At 42.0% G+C, this 17,514-nt stretch overlaps 10 non-coding genes and 1 pseudogene across 10 annotated transcripts; all 11 read left to right on the top strand.

Annotated features, from left to right (window-relative positions):
• The first annotated feature begins 9,160 nt into the window (after positions 1-9,160).
• Positions 9,161-9,279, top strand: LOC140868585 (5S ribosomal RNA). Its single transcript, XR_012145995.1, has one exon. It is a non-coding gene; the product is annotated as a 5S ribosomal RNA (ribosomal RNA).
• Positions 9,280-9,679: 400 nt separating this feature from the next.
• On the top strand, positions 9,680-9,798 carry LOC140869162 (5S ribosomal RNA). The gene has a single exon (XR_012146550.1). It is a non-coding gene; the product is annotated as a 5S ribosomal RNA (ribosomal RNA).
• Positions 9,799-10,198: 400 nt separating this feature from the next.
• LOC140870306 (5S ribosomal RNA) lies at positions 10,199-10,317 on the top strand. The gene has a single exon (XR_012147273.1). It is a non-coding gene; the product is annotated as a 5S ribosomal RNA (ribosomal RNA).
• Positions 10,318-10,717: 400 nt separating this feature from the next.
• On the top strand, positions 10,718-10,836 carry LOC140869034 (5S ribosomal RNA). Its single transcript, XR_012146426.1, has one exon. It is a non-coding gene; the product is annotated as a 5S ribosomal RNA (ribosomal RNA).
• Positions 10,837-11,238: 402 nt separating this feature from the next.
• On the top strand, positions 11,239-11,357 carry LOC140868512 (5S ribosomal RNA). Its single transcript, XR_012145926.1, has one exon. It is a non-coding gene; the product is annotated as a 5S ribosomal RNA (ribosomal RNA).
• A 392-nt stretch (positions 11,358-11,749) lies between these two features.
• On the top strand, positions 11,750-11,868 carry LOC140870488 (5S ribosomal RNA). Its single transcript, XR_012147447.1, has one exon. It is a non-coding gene; the product is annotated as a 5S ribosomal RNA (ribosomal RNA).
• A 401-nt stretch (positions 11,869-12,269) lies between these two features.
• Positions 12,270-12,388, top strand: LOC140869555 (5S ribosomal RNA; annotated as a pseudogene).
• Positions 12,389-12,788: 400 nt separating this feature from the next.
• On the top strand, positions 12,789-12,907 carry LOC140869058 (5S ribosomal RNA). The gene has a single exon (XR_012146451.1). It is a non-coding gene; the product is annotated as a 5S ribosomal RNA (ribosomal RNA).
• Positions 12,908-13,307: 400 nt separating this feature from the next.
• On the top strand, positions 13,308-13,426 carry LOC140868301 (5S ribosomal RNA). Its single transcript, XR_012145725.1, has one exon. It is a non-coding gene; the product is annotated as a 5S ribosomal RNA (ribosomal RNA).
• Positions 13,427-13,825: 399 nt separating this feature from the next.
• On the top strand, positions 13,826-13,944 carry LOC140869076 (5S ribosomal RNA). Its single transcript, XR_012146468.1, has one exon. It is a non-coding gene; the product is annotated as a 5S ribosomal RNA (ribosomal RNA).
• A 402-nt stretch (positions 13,945-14,346) lies between these two features.
• On the top strand, positions 14,347-14,465 carry LOC140868810 (5S ribosomal RNA). Its single transcript, XR_012146211.1, has one exon. It is a non-coding gene; the product is annotated as a 5S ribosomal RNA (ribosomal RNA).
• Positions 14,466-17,514: the final 3,049 nt, after the last annotated feature.

Below are 17,514 nucleotides of genomic sequence, written 5' to 3'. Positions count from 1 at the left end.
GAGTTTGAGACTAGCATTTGCGATGCGGAGTACCACGTTTCATTGGTAGGGAACATGGAGATGTTCGAAGCATGCAAATGGATATTCATAGGATGAATAATCGAACTACCCTATGCGGACTTTCCAAGTGGTTATCACTTATCGAGTGGATAAAGTCCGCGGTTTTGGTTGTACACCATTAGTCCTTACTACTTGAAACATCATGGAGACTCTATATGCTAGTACTGTGCTTTGACTCGTTTACCGACTCTATGGGGGTCATCAGGTGTCGGGATTGGGTACAGTTACAACACATATAGGAGTCGATGCATTGTTGTCAAGGATTCACCACATACTTGCGAGTGTGGATATCCTATGCGATCTGAGGAGATATTAGTGTGACGAATCTCTGGCCAGAGTACTTGATGTGATTTAAGAAATGGTTTCTTAGTAGCACATGCGATGTCACTAATTTGATCTTCAAGATGTATTGCATAGTTATCGAATCTTGAGCGACTCTCGATATACCAATGGTTGTTGATTCGATCGGGATATATGGATGAAGGGACCGTACTGTACGCTAACCAAAATCTACTGGTTCTTGTAGGCACTATCAGTGATACCTAGGGAATCATGGGGCGATGTTGCTAGGCGCTTTACCATGATTCGTTGGGCAAGTCGGAAATCGTTGTTCCGAGTCACAAGGAGTTGTGAGCCCACTGCTAGTTGTATCCCTAAACCATTGAGGGTCACACAGTGTAATGGAGTTTTAATCCCCGTTGAGATAGTTGAATTTAAAGAGTTAAATTTAATGAATAAAGAAGTTGGACTTCTTAAATAAGAGTAAGGGAGTAGGATTTCCTAAAATGACATAGGGATGTACATTTTTGGAAACCACTGAATTCGGATTCAGGAAAATTTATCTTGACTTTAAAATGTGCAAAAATGGTTTCTGTGCACATTGGTAAAATCGGTTTATCAATCGGAGTCACGATGAATTTTATATTAATTTCTGAACATGTGGGCTTTGCTTGTCGGGCCTCAACTTATGACTAATGGGCCCTAAGGTGTTAGTGGCCTGCATTATAAATAAGTTATTGCAGTACAGAAATTACACACAACAGGTCATAATTTAAGAGACAGTTTTTCGAAAACCCTAGCTCTCTCTCAAATATTTCGGCCGCCCCCCTCCCTTCTCTGCGTGAGAAATTCCGGTCTGTGATTTTGAATTGCAGTCTGGAATAGCGAATCAAATTCGTTTATTCTCTTCGTAGAAAACTTCTGATAGATTTTCTAGTGCAATCTATCAGAGGGATTAAACCTCCATTCGTGGACCTGATTGAAGGACAGAATATTCATCAGTTCCAGGGAGATACAAGAAGCGCAGAGAAATCTGTGTGGTGTCCAATAATCTCGCTTCGAGATTGAAGGTAAAAATTACATAACAGTTATTTAATTTTTACACACACAAATAATTTAATCGTAAACGGTTGATACCCACACTATGGAATTGTTCCATAATAAAATTTTTAAACTTCCGCTGCACCGGGTATCAATCGTGATTGATCTGAACGCCAGTTTTCCAACAGTGGTATCAGAGCCAGGTTGCTCAGATCAAACGATTAAATTAATCGATTGTACAAAAAAAAAATTTTTGAGTCTTGGTTTTTTAAAACAAAATAAATATTTTAAATAAAAAAAAAAAAAAAAAATTTTTTCCGGGCAAAACTCGGGCAGCGATGGGATCACTGCCCGGTGGGGCAGCGACGGTCGCTGCCCCGGGCGGCGCACGGCGCCGCCCAAAGGGGGCGCACAACGCCGCCCACGGCGGCGCATGTCGCCGCCCAGGGGCGGCGCTCAGCGCCGCCAGGGCAGCGCTCGGCGCTGCCCAGCGCAGGGCGGCGCCAGGCGCCGCCAGGGCAGCGATTGTCGCTGCCCTAAAGGGGCAGCCGGGCTGCCCCGGCCCGCGCCCACGGGTGCGGGCCAGCCCGGGAGTGTCCCGGGCGGCCCGCGGGAAAAATTATTTTTTTTATTTTATTTAAATTAATTTTAATGTGTTAAAATTTTATTTTTGGTCCGGTCAAAAATTGTTTTTGATTGGTTCACGAGGCATCGGATCGAATTGTTCGAGTCCGAAAATTTTAAAATTGATTTTTGGATAAATTTGAATTTTTGGAAAATTTTAATATTTTATCCTTAAATTGAATTTTGAAATCAATTATTTTTGGTACAATTGATGATAAGATTTGATCTTATGTATATATTAAGTAAAATATGATTTTATCTATAAAATTAGATTCTGTAGATAAAATATGATTTTATTTAATAAAAGGTAAAATATGATTTTATATATAAAATATGATTTTATCCTGTTTAAATTTAAATTGCCATATGCATGATATCCAATAAATTAATTTTGAATTAAATGTTATTGGATAAGGATGATCGATTGCCATGACCAATTTTGTAGGTGTATGTTAGGAATTTACATTTGTTTTATTGTTGTTGGTTTTATTAATGGGCCTGGTTTATGGCCCAATATGAATGTCATATGTAATAAAAGCGGGCTTGGTTTATGGCTCGTTCCCACCCCTAAAATGTATCCCCTACTTGTCATTGCTATTTATTGTAAATACATTAGATTTAGTGGGAGATCAAGATTTGAAGATGGTGGGCCCAGCAGACAATAAAGACGAAGAAATATAAATTGGAAGCTAATGTAATAGGATTGCATTGCATACTGCATATTACCTAGGATTGGACTAAGACTCGTGATTGGCAACCACGAGTCAATTAGAAATGGAATCGATCATCCTATATATAATATATGATATTATGATTGTATGCATGTTTTAGACATAATTGTATGAATCCGGCAAGCATACAATAAATTGAAAATGATGAGACAAATTTTCATAATTAAAAATCCCTCATTTTAAATATGATTTAAAATTGATATCAAGATAAATAAAGGAAATTTAAATTTGTTTAAATGTTCCTACCTTCCATCAACGGTCAATGTATGTGATGCTACCCGTGGATACGGTCCGGCTCATATTATTGGGGGGGCCCGTCCGTCGGAAAGCTGTACATTGGATCGACACATGTTGTAAGTTGGGTGGAACTCCCATGGGATCGGCTCATATTATTGGGGGATCCACATGGCGACCGTCCATCAAAACTTAATATTGATGGGTCATCTTGACATGTCACTATAAACGGCGTCATATTATTGGGCCCTTATTGGACATGAGGTAAATACATGGGGGTTGCTTTGGAAGCAATTGGGCTCTACCTTTTGAGAATTATGGTTGGCTGATATTATTCGGGACCATAAGTTTGTCAATTGGACTCCATGTTCTCACTAAGGAAAACAGTTTCCCGTTTTCACTAGAGGGTAGTGAAATCGTTAAAATAGTGGGAGTGAGATTCATAGAATAAATTTCGCCTATTTTATGTCTTAGTAAATTGCTTAAACAATCATCGATAATTGTCTGTTTCATCTCAGTAATCCACATGTTTCTATTCTCCAACAAAACAAACTTATTGGCGCAAATAATACAGAATGATTCCATAAGTTAAGATTGTCCTAAGTTCGGAAAAGATTTTCTAAAGTGTTAGAAAAGGCTTCTCCGAAAACAGCCCCGGCTGATGTAACTGCCGAAAGGTTGGCCGAACTAGAGAAATGGTTGGACCATGATCTCAAGGCCAAATGTTACATGCAAAATTGGACAAGTCTAAACAAGTTTGCCATCACTGCAAGAAACCCGGTCATTGGAAACGTAACTGCAAGGAATACCTCAAGCAGTTGCGAACTGCAAAGGGTATGTTTTACATTAAAATGTTTTTCTTAATACTACTTCTTGGGTATTGGATACCAGATGTAGATCTCATATTTGCAATGAGTTGCAAATGATGACAAGAAGTAATAGGCTAAGGATGGGTGAGACCCAGTCAAGGCTCGGGAATGGTTCCAGAGATAAATCCAAAGCTATAGGAGACATTTTTGCAGAACAATTTTAAGTTTTTGAGAGATGTTTTATTTGTTCCAGATTTGATTAAAAACATTATTTCTGTTTCTATGCTTGATAGAGATAGTTATTCTTGCAATTTTGTGAATGGGATTTGCAATATTTACAAGAATGAATGTTTGATTGGAAATGGACAACTTGAAAACGATCTATAATACTTAAAACTAAAAGACGTTCCAATAAATTATGCTGATAAACCGGCAACAACAAACAAAAGGAAAATCGATAGCAAAAACCCGGCAAACCTTTGGCACACTAGGCTAGGTCATATTTCCTCAAGGAGGATGAACAAGCTAGTGGGAGAGGGCATGTTTGATATGTCTGATATTAACTCTCTACCTACTTGTGAATCCTGCCTAAAAGGAAAAATGACTAAATCTCCTTTTAAGGGGAAACCTGAGCGTAGTCAAAATCTGTTGGATTTGATCCATACAGATGTTTGTGGTCCATTTAGAGTTGGGACTCAATATGGCCACACCTACTTCATTACCTTTACTGATGATTATTCAAGGTATGGGTATTTATATTTAATGAAATATAAGTCTGAAGCATTTGAAAAGTTCAAAGAATTCAAGGCTGAAGTAGAAAACAAGCTAGGTAAAAGTATTAAAGCACTTCGATCGGATCGAGGTGGAGAATACTTGAGTACCGAGTTTTTGGACTATCTAAAAGAGAATGAGATTCTCTCTCAGTGGACTCCTCCTATGACACCACAGCTTAATGGTGTATCGGAGTGTCATAATCGAACTTTGTTGGACATGGTTCGATCCATGATGAGCTTCACTGAGCTTCCACCTTCGTTTTGGGGCTATGCGCTTGAAACGACGGTATTGTTGTTGAACAACGTCCACACTAAAGCAGTGGACAAAACACCATACGAGTTATGGAATGGCAAAGCTCCTAAGTATTCGTACTTAAGGATTTGGGGATGTCCTGCTTACGTGAAGCAGACAGTGGGAGATAAGTTGGATAGTCGATCCAGCTTATGTTATTTTGTAGGGTATCCGAAGAATTCAATCGGATATTATTTCTATTATCCTGCTGAAACAAAGGTGTTTGTTTCACGGAATGCCACCTTCTTGGAGAAGGAGTTCTTATTGGATAAGAAAGGCGAGATGATGGAACTCGAAGAAGTTCGAGAAGAACCCGAAATACAAAATAACGATCCTACGCCTCAGGAACCATTACTGGACACGCCTGAACCTAGAAGATCCGAGAGGACTTCTAGACCTCCTGTTCGATATGGTCTTCTTCTTGAAGGGGATCAAGATGAACCCGACATTGGATGTGATCCAAGAAACTTCAAGGAAGCAATTTCTGATGCGGATTCAAATTTATGGCTTGAAGCTATGCAGTCTGAATTGGATTCAATGCATACAAACCAAGTTTGGTCTTTAGTAGATCCTCCTGATGGAATTGCTCCAATAGGGTGTAAATGGATCTACAAGAGAAATCTTGGGCCTGATTGTAAGGTATTGACCTACAAGGCGCGATTGGTGGCGAAAGGTTACACTCAAAGACAAGGAGTTGACTATGATGAAACTTTTTCACCAGTTGCAATGTTCAAGTCCATAAGAATCCTTATTGCCATAGCTGCATGGTATGACTATGAGATATGGCAAATGGATGTGAAGACTGCTTTTCTTAATGGAGACATTAAGGAAGAAATCTATATGAAGCAGCCAGAGGGGTTCACATCCATGGGAAGCGAGCATAAGGTATGCAAGCTTCAGAGATCAATTTATGGTCTAAAACAAGCATCAAGAAGTTGGAACCAGAAATTTGATGAAACAATAAAAGATTTTGGTTTCATCAAGAACCCGGAGGAACCGTGCGTGTACAAGAAAGTAGTTAAGGATGCTGTGACATTCTTAGTACTTTATGTTGATGACATCCTACTCATTGGGAATGATGTAGGGATGTTGCAGTCAACAAAGATATGGCTATCAGGTAGATTATCGATGAAGGATTTGGGTGAGGCATCCTACATTCTTGGGATACAGATCTATAGAGATAGATCTAAGAGAATGATAGGACTCACTCAATCAACCTACATCGACACCATATTGAAACAGTTTTCAATGGATGGGTCCAAAAGAGGACATCTACCCATGTGTCATGGAGTTTCTTTATCCAAGTCTATGTGTCCCAAGACTGATGCAGAGATAGAGAATATGACACATGTACCATATGCGTCAGCTATAGGTAGTATCATGTATGGGATGATATCTACCAGACCGGATGTAGCATTTGCTCTGAGTGTCACGAGCAGATATCAGGCTAATCCTGGTCAAATGCATTGGAAAGCCGTGAAGGACATTCTTAAGTACTTACGAAGGACTAAGAATATGTTCATGGTATATGGAGGACGAGATCTGAAATTGGAAGGCTATACCGACTCTAGCTTCCAATGTGACGTGGATGACTCGAAGTCAACCTCTGGATTTGTGTTCATGCTCAATGGCGGTGCTGTCTCTTGGAAGAGTTCCAAGCAGGACACCACAACGGATTCCACCACTGAGGCTGAATACATTGCAGCATCAGCTGCTGCTAAAGAGGCCTTTTGGATGAGGAAGTTCGTCCAAGAGTTGGGCGTCATTCCTGAATTTGTTGGTCCAGTCCCGGTGTACTGTGACAACACGGGTGCCGTTGCTCAAGCAAAGGAACCAAGGTCTCATCAAAGATCCAAACACGTACTGAGGAAATACCACATCATCCGGGAGAATGTGGAAAGAGGAGACATCACTGTCGAACGAGTGGCCTCTGCAGACAATATCGCTGATCCGCTTACTAAGCCCTTGCCAGGACCATTGTTTGACAAACATCGCGAAGCAATGGGTCTACGTAGTATGACTAGTTGGCTATAGGGCAAGTGGGAGATTGAAAGAGTGGGTGCCCAGTGAGCCAACTTGTGGCTATGGGCTTTGATGACTCTTTGTACAAACGATCTTTTGTTTAATATAATTTACACTTTTATTAATGGCAATGACTTTATCTTTCTTCATATTCTTATATTATGATATACTATTGTTGTTTTGATAAAGACCTTGCATATACTATAGTGTATGTAAGATGTGGTAGAACATGGGGATGTCTATCATGAAATACATCTTATAGTCACTGTATATTCTAAACTGTTCCTAGTCGATTGAGCCGTCCGATAATAAGGATAAGGATCGCTCGAGTTTGAGACTAGCATTTGCGATGCGGAGTACCACGTTTCATTGGTAGGGAACATGGAGATGTTCGAAGCATGCAAATGAATATTCATAGGATGAATAATCGAACTACCCTATGCGGACTTTCCAAGTGGTTATCACTTATCGAGTGGATAAAGTCCGCGGTTTTGGTTGTACACCATTAGTCCTTACTACTTGAAACATCATGGAGACTCTATATGCTAGTACTGTGCTTTGACTCGTTTACCGACTCTATGGGGGTCATCAGGTGTCGGGATTGGGTACAGTTACAACACATATAGGAGTCGATGCATTGTTGTCAAGGATTCACCACATACTTGCGAGTGTGGATATCCTATGCGATCTGAGGAGATATTAGTGTGACGAATCTCTGGCCAGAGTACTTGATGTGATTTAAGAAATGGTTTCTTAGTAGCACATGCGATGTCACTAATTTGATCTTCAAGATGTATTGCATAGTTATCGAATCTTGAGCGACTCTCGATATACCAATGGTTGTTGATTCGATCGGGATATATGGATGAAGGGACCGTACTGTACGCTAACCAAAATCTACTGGTTCTTGTAGGCACTATCAGTGATACCTAGGGAATCATGGGGCGATGTTGCTAGGCGCTTTACCATGATTCGTTGGGCAAGTCGGAAATCGTTGTTCCGAGTCACAAGGAGTTGTGAGCCCACTGCTAGCTGTATCCCTGAACCATTGAGGGTCACACAGTGTAATGGAGTTTTAATCCCCGTTGAGATAGTTGAATTTAAAGAGTTAAATTTAATGAATAAAGAAGTTGGACTTCTTAAATAAGAGTAAGGGAGTAGGATTTCCTAAAATGACATAGGGATGTACATTTTTGGAAACCACTGAATTTGGATTCAGGAAAATTTATCTTGACTTTAAAATGTGCAGAAATGGTTTCTGTGCACATTGGTAAAATCGGTTTATCAATCGGAGTCACAATGAATTTTATATTAATTTCTGAACATGCGGGCTTTGCTTGTCGGGCCTCAACTTATGACTAATGGGCCCTAAGGTGTTAGTGGCCTGCATTATAAATAAGTTATTGCAGTACAGAAATTACACACAACATGTCATAATTTAAGAGACAGTTTTTCGAAAACCCTAGCTCTCTCTCAAATATTTCGGCCGCCCCCCTCCCTTCTCTGCGTGAGAAATTCCGGTCTGTGATTTTGAATTGCAGTCTGGAATAGCGAATCAAATTCGTTTATTCTCTTCGTAGAAAACTTCTGATAGATTTTCTAGTGCAATCTATCAGAGGGATTAAACCTCCATTCGTGGACCTGGTTGAAGGACAGAATATTCATCAGTTCCAGGGAGATACAAGAAGCGCAGAGAAATCTGTGTGGTGTCCAATAATCTCGCTTCGAGATTGAAGGTAAAAATTACATAACAGTTATTTAATTTTTACACACACAAATAATTTAATCGTAAACGGTTGATACCCACACTATGGAATTGTTCCATAATAAAATTTTTAAACTTCCGCTGCACCGGGTATCAATCGTGATTGATCTGAACGCCAGTTTTCCAACATTTTTTTATTAGTTTCTTTTTTTCTTACTCGTACATCTTGTTCTTCCGATTCCTCTCCATCCTATTTCCGACTCTTTCAGTCCAATCCGCGGATAGAAAAGATGCAATAGACTGAATTATACAACGTGAACGTGCGATCTGGGTGACGCGGGCCACTTTGGTGGGTCCTAGTGCGCCCTACAGGAAAAATGCCCCCAAAGACCATCTCCGGGTTTGAATTTGAGCTTCTCCGTCTCTTAGACGGAGATACGCGCTGTAGGTAATGAGAAGAGCTTTGCGTGAGTAGGCTGAAGCTCCCGTAACTATCAGCAGATTGAAAGTTATGTCTGTTTGAAACTGCAGCTCCAGTTCTTCCGATCCGCAATTCGAGAGACAAAACAATAAAGAATTCATTCACTGTTTGGTGCGATCATACCAGCACTAATGCACCGGATCCCATCAGAACTTCGAAGTAAAGCGTGCTTGGCCGAGAGCAGTACTAGGATGGGTGACCTCTTGGGAAGTCCTCATGTTGCACCCCTTTTTTCATTAATTTCTTTTTTTCTTACTCTTACTTCTTGTTCTTTCGATTCCTCTCCGTCCTATTTTCGACTCTTTCAGTCCAATCCGTGGATAGAAAAGATGAAATAGATTGAATCATACGATGTGAACGTGCGATCTGGGTGACGCGGGCCGGTTCGGTGGGTCCCAGCGCAACATACGGGAAAATGCCCCGAAAGACCATCTCCGTTTTGGAATTCGAGCGTCTCTGTCTCTTTAACCGAGATATGCACTATAGGTATCGAATGGAGCTTCGCGTGAGCAGGCTGAATCTCCAGTAACTCTCAGCCGATCGAAAGTTATGTCCGTTTGAAACTGCACCTCCTGTTCCTCCGATCCGCAATTTGAGAGACAAAAAAATAAAGAATTCTTTCACTGTTGGGTGCGATCATACCAGCACTAATGCACCGGATCCCATCAAAACTCTGAAGTTATGCGTGCTTTGGCAAGAGCAGTACTAGGATGGGTGACCTCTTGGGAAGTCCTCGTGTTGCACCCGTTTTTTATTAGTTTCTTTTTTTCTTACTCGTACATCTTGTTCTTCCGATTCCTCTCCGTCCTATTTCCGACTCTTTCAGTCCAATCCGCGGATAGAAAAGATGCAATAGACTGAATCACAGGACGTGAACGTGCGATCTGAGTGACGCGGGCCACTTCGGTGGGTCCCAGTGCGCACTATGGGAAAAAGGCCCCCAAAGACAATCTCCGGGTTTGAATTTGAGCTTCTCCGTCTCTTAGATTGAGATAAACGCTGTAGGTATCTAGAAGAGCTTTGCGTGAGCAAGATGAAGCTCCCGTAACTCTCAGCAGATCAAAATTTATGTCCGTTTGAAACTGCAGCTCCTGTTTCTCCGATCTGCAATTTGAGAGACAAAACAATAAAGAATTCATTCACTGTTGGGTGCGATCATACCAGCACTAATGCACCGGATCCCATAAGAACTCCGAATTTAAGCGTGCTTGGGCGAGAGCAGTACTAGGATGGTTGACCTCCTGGGAAGTCCTCGTGTTGCACCCCTTTTTCATTAATTTCTTTTTTTCTTACTCGTACTTCTTGTTTTTCCGATTCCTCGCCGTCCTATTTCCGACTCTTTCAGTCCAATCCGCGGATAGAAAAGATGCAATAGACTTAATCACACGACGTGAACGTGCGATCTAGGTGACGCAGGCCGCTTCGGTGTGTCCCAGCGCGCCCTACGGGAAAAACGCCACGAAAGACCATCTCCGGGTTGTAATTTGAGCGTCTCTGTCTCTAAGACCGAGATACTTGTTGTAGGTATCGAGAGGAGCTTCGCGTGAGCAGGCTGAAGCTTCCATAACTCTTAGCCGATCGAAAGTTATTTCTGTATGAAACTGCAACTCCTGTTCCTCTGATCCGTAATTCGAGAGACAACAAAATAAATAATTCATTCACTTTTGGGTGCGATCATACCAGCACTAATGCACCGGATCCCATCAGAACTCCGAAGTTATGCGTGCATGGGAAAGAGCAGTACTAGGATGTGTGACCCCCTGGGAAGTCCTCGTGTTGCACCCTTTTTTTTATTAGTTTCTTTTTTTTTTACTCGTACATCTTGTTCTTCCGATTCCTCTCCGTCATATTTCAGACTCTTTCAGTCCAATCCGCAGATAGAAAAGATGCAATAGACTGAATCAAACGACGTGAACGTGCGATCTGGGTGACGCAGGCCAATTAAGTGGGTCCCAGCGCGCCCTACGGGAAAAATGCCCCCAAAGACCATCTCCGGTTTTGAATTTGAGCTTATCCGTCTCTTAGAACGAGATACGCTATGTAGATATCGAGAAGAGCTTCGCGTGAGCAAGCTGAAGCTCCCGTAACTCTTAATAGATCGAAAGATATTGTCCGTTTGAAACTGCAGCTCCTGTTCCTCCGATCCGCAATTCGAGAGACAAAATAATAAATATTTCAATCAATGCTGGGTGTGATCATACCAACATTAATGCACCGGATCCCATCAGAACTCCGAAGTTTAGCGTGCTTGGGCGAGAGCAGTATTAGGATGGGTGACCCCCTGGGAAGTCCTCGTGTTGCACCCATTTTTCATTAATTTCTTTTTTTCTTACTCGTACTTCTTGTTTTTCCGATTTCTCGCCGTCCTATTTCCGACTCTTTCAGTCCAATCCGCGGATAGAAAAGATGCAATAGACTTAATGTGAACGTGCGATCTGTGTGACGTGGACCGCTTCGGTGGGTCCCAACGCGCCCTTCGGGAAAAACGCCACGAAAGACTACCTCCGGGTTGTAATTTGAGCATCTCCGTCTCTTAGACCGTGATACTTGCTGTAGGTATCGAGAGTAGCTTCGCGTGAGCAGGCTGAAGCTCTCGTAACTCTTTTTCGATCGAAAGTTATGTCCGTTTGAAACTGCAGCTCCTGTTCCTCCGATCCGCAATTTGAGAGACAAAACAATAAAGAATTCATTCACTGTTGGGTGCGATCATACCAGCACTAATGCACCAGATCCCATCAGAACTCCGAAGTTAAGCGGGCTTGGGCGAGAGCAGTACTAGGATGGGTGACCCCTTAGGAAGTCCTCGTGTTGCACCCATTTTTTCATTAATTTCTTTTTTTCTTACTCGTACTTCTTGTTCTTTAGATTCCTCGCCGTCCTATTTCCGACTCTTTCAGTCTAATCCGCGGATAGAAAAGATGCAATAGACTAAATCATACGATGTGAACATGCGATCTGGGTGAAGCGGGCCGCTTCGGTGGGTCCCAGCGCGACATATGGGAAAAATGCGCCAAAAGACCATCTTCATTCTGGAATTTGAGCGTCTCCGTCTCTTTAACCGATATACGCACTATAGGTATCGAGTGGAGATTCGCGTGAGCAGGCTGAAGCTCTAGTAACTCTCAGCCGATCGAAAGTTATGTCCGTTTGAAACTGCAGCTCCTGTTCCTCTGATCCGCAATTCGAGAGACAAAGAAATAAAGAATTCATTCACTGTTGGGTGCGATCATACTAGCACTAATGCACCGGATCCCATCAAAACTCCGAAGTTGTGCATGCTTGGGCAAGATCAGTACTAGGATAGGTGACCCCGTGGGAAGTCCTCGTGTTGCACCCCTTTTTTTTATTAGTTTCTTTTTTTCTTACTCATACATCTTGTTCTTCCGATTCCTCTCCATCCTATTTCCGACTCTTTCAGTCCAATCCGCGGATAGAAAAGATGCAATAGACTGAATCACACGACGTGAACGTGCGATCTGGGTGACGCGGGCCACTTCGGTGGGTCCCAGCGCCCTACGGGAAAAATGCCCCCAAAGACTATCTCCGGGTTTGAACTTGTGCTTCTCCGTCTCTTAGACCGAGATACGCACTATAGGTATCGATAAGAGCTTCGCGTGAGCAGGCTGAAGCTCCCGTAACTCTCAGCAGATCGAAAGTTATGTCCGTTTAAAACTGCAGCTCTTGTTCCTCCGATCCGCAATTCGAGAGACAAAATAATAAAGAATTCATTCACTGTTGGGTGCGATCATACTAGCACTAATGCAACGGATCCCATCAGAACTCTGAAGTGAAGCGTGCCTGGGGGAGAGCAGTACTAGGATGGGTGACCCCCCGTGAAGTCCTCGTGTTGCACCCCATTTTTCATTAATTTCTTTTTTTCTTACTCGTACTTCTTGTTCTTTCGATTCCTCGCCATCATATTTCTTACTCTTTCAGTCCAATCCGCGGATAAAAAAGATGCAATAGACTGAATCACACAACGTGAACTTTCGATCTGGGTGACGTGGGCCACTTCGGTGGATCCCAGCGCGCCCTACGGGAAAAATTCCCCCAAAACCATCTTCGGGTTTGAATTTGAGCTTCTCCGTATCTTAGACCGAGATACGCGCTTTAGGTATCGAGAAGAGCTTCGCGTGAGTAGGCTAAAGCTCCCGTAACTATCAGCAGATCGAATGTTATGTCCGTTTGAAACTGCAGCTCCTGTTCCTCTGATCCGCAATTCGAGAGACAAAACAATAAAGAATTCATTCACTGTTGGGTACGATCATACCAGCACTAATGCACCGGATCCCATCAGAACTCCGAAGTTAAGCGTGCTTGGGCGAGAGCAGTACTAGGATGGCTGATCACCTGGGAAGTCCTCGTGTTGCACTACTTTTTCATTAATTTCTTTTATTCTTACTCGTAATTCTTGTTTTTCAGATTCCTCGCCGTCCTATTTCCGACTCTTTTAGTCCAATACTCTTATTGAAAAGATGCAATAGACTTAATCACACGACGTGAACGTGGGATCTGGGTGACGCGGGCCGCTTTGGTGGGTCCCAAGGCGCCCTACGGGAAAAACACCCCAAAAGACCATCTCCAGGTTGTAATTTGAGCATCTCCGTCTCTTAGACCGAGATACTTGCTGTAGGTATCGAGAGGAGCTTCGCGTGAGCAGGCTGAAGCTCCCGTAACTCTTAGCCGATCAAAAGTTATGTCCGTTTGAAACTGCAGCTCATGTTCCTCCGATCCGCAATTCGAGAGAAAAACAATAAAGAATTCATTCACTGTTGGGTGCGATCATACCAGCACTAATTCACCAGATCCCATCAGAACTCCGAAGTTATGCGTGCTTGGGAAAGAGCAGTACTAGGATGGATGACCCCCTGGGAAGTCCTCGTGTTGCACCCCTTTTTTTTATTAGTTTCTTTTTTTCTTACTCGTACATCTTGTTCTTCTGTTTCCTCTCCGTCCTATTTTGTACTCTTTCAGTCCAATCCACGGATAGAAAAGATGCAATAGACTGAATCATAGGACGTGAACGTGCGATCTGGGTGACGCGGGCCACTTCGGTGGGTCCCAGCACGCCCTATAGGAAAAATGCCCCCAAAGACAATCTCTGGGTTTGAATTTGAGCTTCTCCGTCTCTTAGACCGAGATACGTGCTATAGGTATCGAGAAGAGCTTCGCGTGAGCAAGCTGAAGCTCCCGTAACTCTCAGCAGATCGAAAGTTATGTCCGTTTGAAACTGCATCTCCTATTCCTCCGATCCGCAATTCGAGAGACAAAACAATAAAGAATTCATTCACTGTTGGGTGCGATCATACTAGCACTAATGCACCGGATCCCATCAGAACTCCGAAATGAAGCGTGCCTGGGGGAGAGCAGTACTAGGATGGGTGACCCCCCGGGAAGTCCTCGTGTTGCACCTCATTTTTCATTAATTTCTTTTTTTCTTACTCGTACTTCTTGTTCTTTCGATTCCTCGCCGTACTATTTCCGACTCTTTCAGTCCAATCCGCGGATAGAAAAGATGCAATAGACTGAATCATACGATGTGAACGTGCAAACTAGGTGACGCGGGCCGCTTCGGTGGGTCCCAGCGCGATATACGGGAAAAATGCCCCGAAAGACCATCTCCATTTTGGAATTTGAGCGTCTTCGTCTCTTTAAACGAGATACGCACTATAGGTATCGAGTGGAGCTTCGTGTGAGCAGGCTGAAGCTCCAGTAAGTCTCAGCTGATCGAAAGTTATGTCCATTTGAAACTGCAGCTCCTGTTCCTCCGATCCGCAATTCGAGAGATGTTGTGAAAAATTCCTCGCAAGCGTACGAGTGTCAAGTTTTAATATAGTGATTAAATCAGATATCGATCTCACAGGGAGTAATTTGAAAATATTCAGTGCTTGTAATTAAAATAGTCTTAATTTTATCTAGAAAATTAAACTTTAGAGGATTTTGCAGTAAAATAAAATAATTAAAAGATTTAAAAGCACGCACACAACTTTCAGATTAAAATCAATCAGAGAAAAATGGTCTAGAGGTATAGATTTCACCTGGTTTCAACAACAATCAATCCTAATTAATTAATCTTCATGAATTTCAATCAATTAATAGCCAAGAACACTTAAGTGTATTATTCCCTCTCCCGAGTGCCGAATAAAATATATCAACTACAATTCAATTCCAATATCTGTTGAAAAACGGTGTTCAGATCAATCAGAATTGATACCCGGTGCAGCGGAAGTTTTAAAATTTTATATGGAACGATTCCATATCATGGGTATCAAAACTTTACGATTAAATTGTGCGTGTAAAAATTAAATAAAAATTAAATTTTTACCTTGAAATCTCGAAACGAGATTATGGACACCAACAGATTACTCTGCTCTTGTTGTATATCCCAGGAACTGATGGACGAACAATTCTTCAATCAGTTCCACGAACAGAAGTTTAATCCCTCTGATAGATTGCACTAGAAAATCTATCAGAAGTTTCTACGAAGAGAATTAACGAATTTGATCCGTTAAACCAGACTGCAAATTCAAAATTCACAAGCTGGAAATTTCGACAGAGAGAGGAGAGAGGCGGCGGCCACTAGAGAGAAAACCATAGTGTTTTTCGAAAATTATGCCTCTGTTATTTAATTTCTGTACTGCAATAACTTATTTATAATGTGGGCTGCTAACAGCTTAGGGCCCATTAGTCATAAGTTCAAGCCTAACAAGCAAAGCCCGCATGTTCAGAAATTAATATAAAATTTGTCGTGACTCAGATTGATAAACCAATTTCACCAATGTGCACAGAAACCATTTCTGCATCTTTTAAAGTCAAGATAAATTTTCTGAATCCGAATTCAGTGGTTTCCAAAAATGTCCATCACTATGTCATTTTAGGAAATCTTACTCCCTCTACTCTTATATAAGAAGTCCCACTTCTTTATTCACTAAATTTAACTCTTTAAATTTAATTATCTCAACAGGGATTAAAAATCCATTACTTATGTGACCCTCAATGGTTCAGGGATACAGCTAGCCATGGGCTCACAACTCCTTGTGACTCGGAACAACAATTTCCGACTTGCCCATCGAATCATGGTAAGAGCTCCTAGCAACATCGCCCCATGATTCCCTAGGTATCACTGATAGTGCCTGCAAGAACCAATAGATTTTGGTTAGCGTACAGTACGGTCCCTTCATCCATATATCCCGATCGAATCAACAACCATTGGTAAATCGAGAGTCGTTCGAGATTCGATAACTATGCAATGCATCTTGAAGATCAAATAGTGACATCGCATGTGCTACTAAGAAACCATTTCTTAAAACACATCATGTACTCTGGCCAGAGATTCGTCACACTAATATCTCCTCAGATTGCATAGGATATCCACACTAGCAAGTATGTGGTGAATCCTTGACAACAAAGCATCGACTCCTATATGTGTCGTAACTGTACCCAATCCCGACACCTGATGACCCCAATAGAGTCGGTAAACGAGTCAAAGTACAGTACTAGCATATAGAGTCTCAATGATGTTTCAAGTAGTAAGGACTAATGGTGTACAACCAAAACCGCGGACTTTATCCACTCGATAAGTGATAACCACTTGGAAAGTCCGGATAGGGTAGTTCGATCATTCATCGTATGAATATTCATTTGCATGCTTTGAACATCTCTATGTTCCATACCAATGAAACGTGGTACTCGGCATCGCAAATTCTAGTCTCAATCTCGAGCGATCCTTATCCTTATTAACGGACGGCTCAATCGACTAGGAACTGTTTAGAATATACAGTGACTATAAGATGTGTTTCATGATAGCCATCCCCATGTGCCACCACATCTTACATACACTATAGTATATTCAAGGTCTTCATCTAAACCTCTTATAGTATGTCACAACATAATAATATGATAAAAGATAAAGTAAACGCCATTATAAAAGTGTAAATTATATTAAACAAAAGATTGTTTATACATAGAGTCATAAAAGCCCTTAGCCACAAGTTGGCTCACCGGGCACCCACTCTTTCAATCTCCCACTTGCCCTAAAGCCAACTAGTCATACTACGTAGTCACATTGCTTCGCGATATTTGTCAAATAATGGTCTTGACAAGGGCTTAGTAAGTGGATCAGCGATATTGTCTTCAGAGGCCACTCTCTCGACAGTGATGTCTCCTCTTTCCACGATCTCCCGGATGATGTGGTATTTTCTCAGTACGTGTTTGGATCTTTGATGAGACCTTGGTTCCTTTTGCCTGAGCAACGGCACCCGTGTTGTCACAGTACACCGGGACTGGACCAACAAATTCAGGAATAACGCCCAACTCTTGGACAAAATTCCTCATCCAAACGGCCTCTTTAGCAGCAGCTGATGCCGCAATGTATTCTGCCTCAGTGGTGGAATCCGTTGTGGTGTCCTGCTTGGAACTCTTCCAAGAGACAGCACCGCCATTGAGCATGAACACAAATCCAGA

The sequence above is a fragment of the Henckelia pumila genome, chromosome 4, assembly GCF_033568475.1.
Source record: "Henckelia pumila isolate YLH828 chromosome 4, ASM3356847v2, whole genome shotgun sequence".
Lineage (NCBI taxonomy): Eukaryota > Viridiplantae > Streptophyta > Magnoliopsida > Lamiales > Gesneriaceae > Henckelia > Henckelia pumila.
The sequence above is the reverse complement of the archived record's forward strand: the minus strand, read 5'-3'. Positions and strand labels throughout refer to the sequence as shown.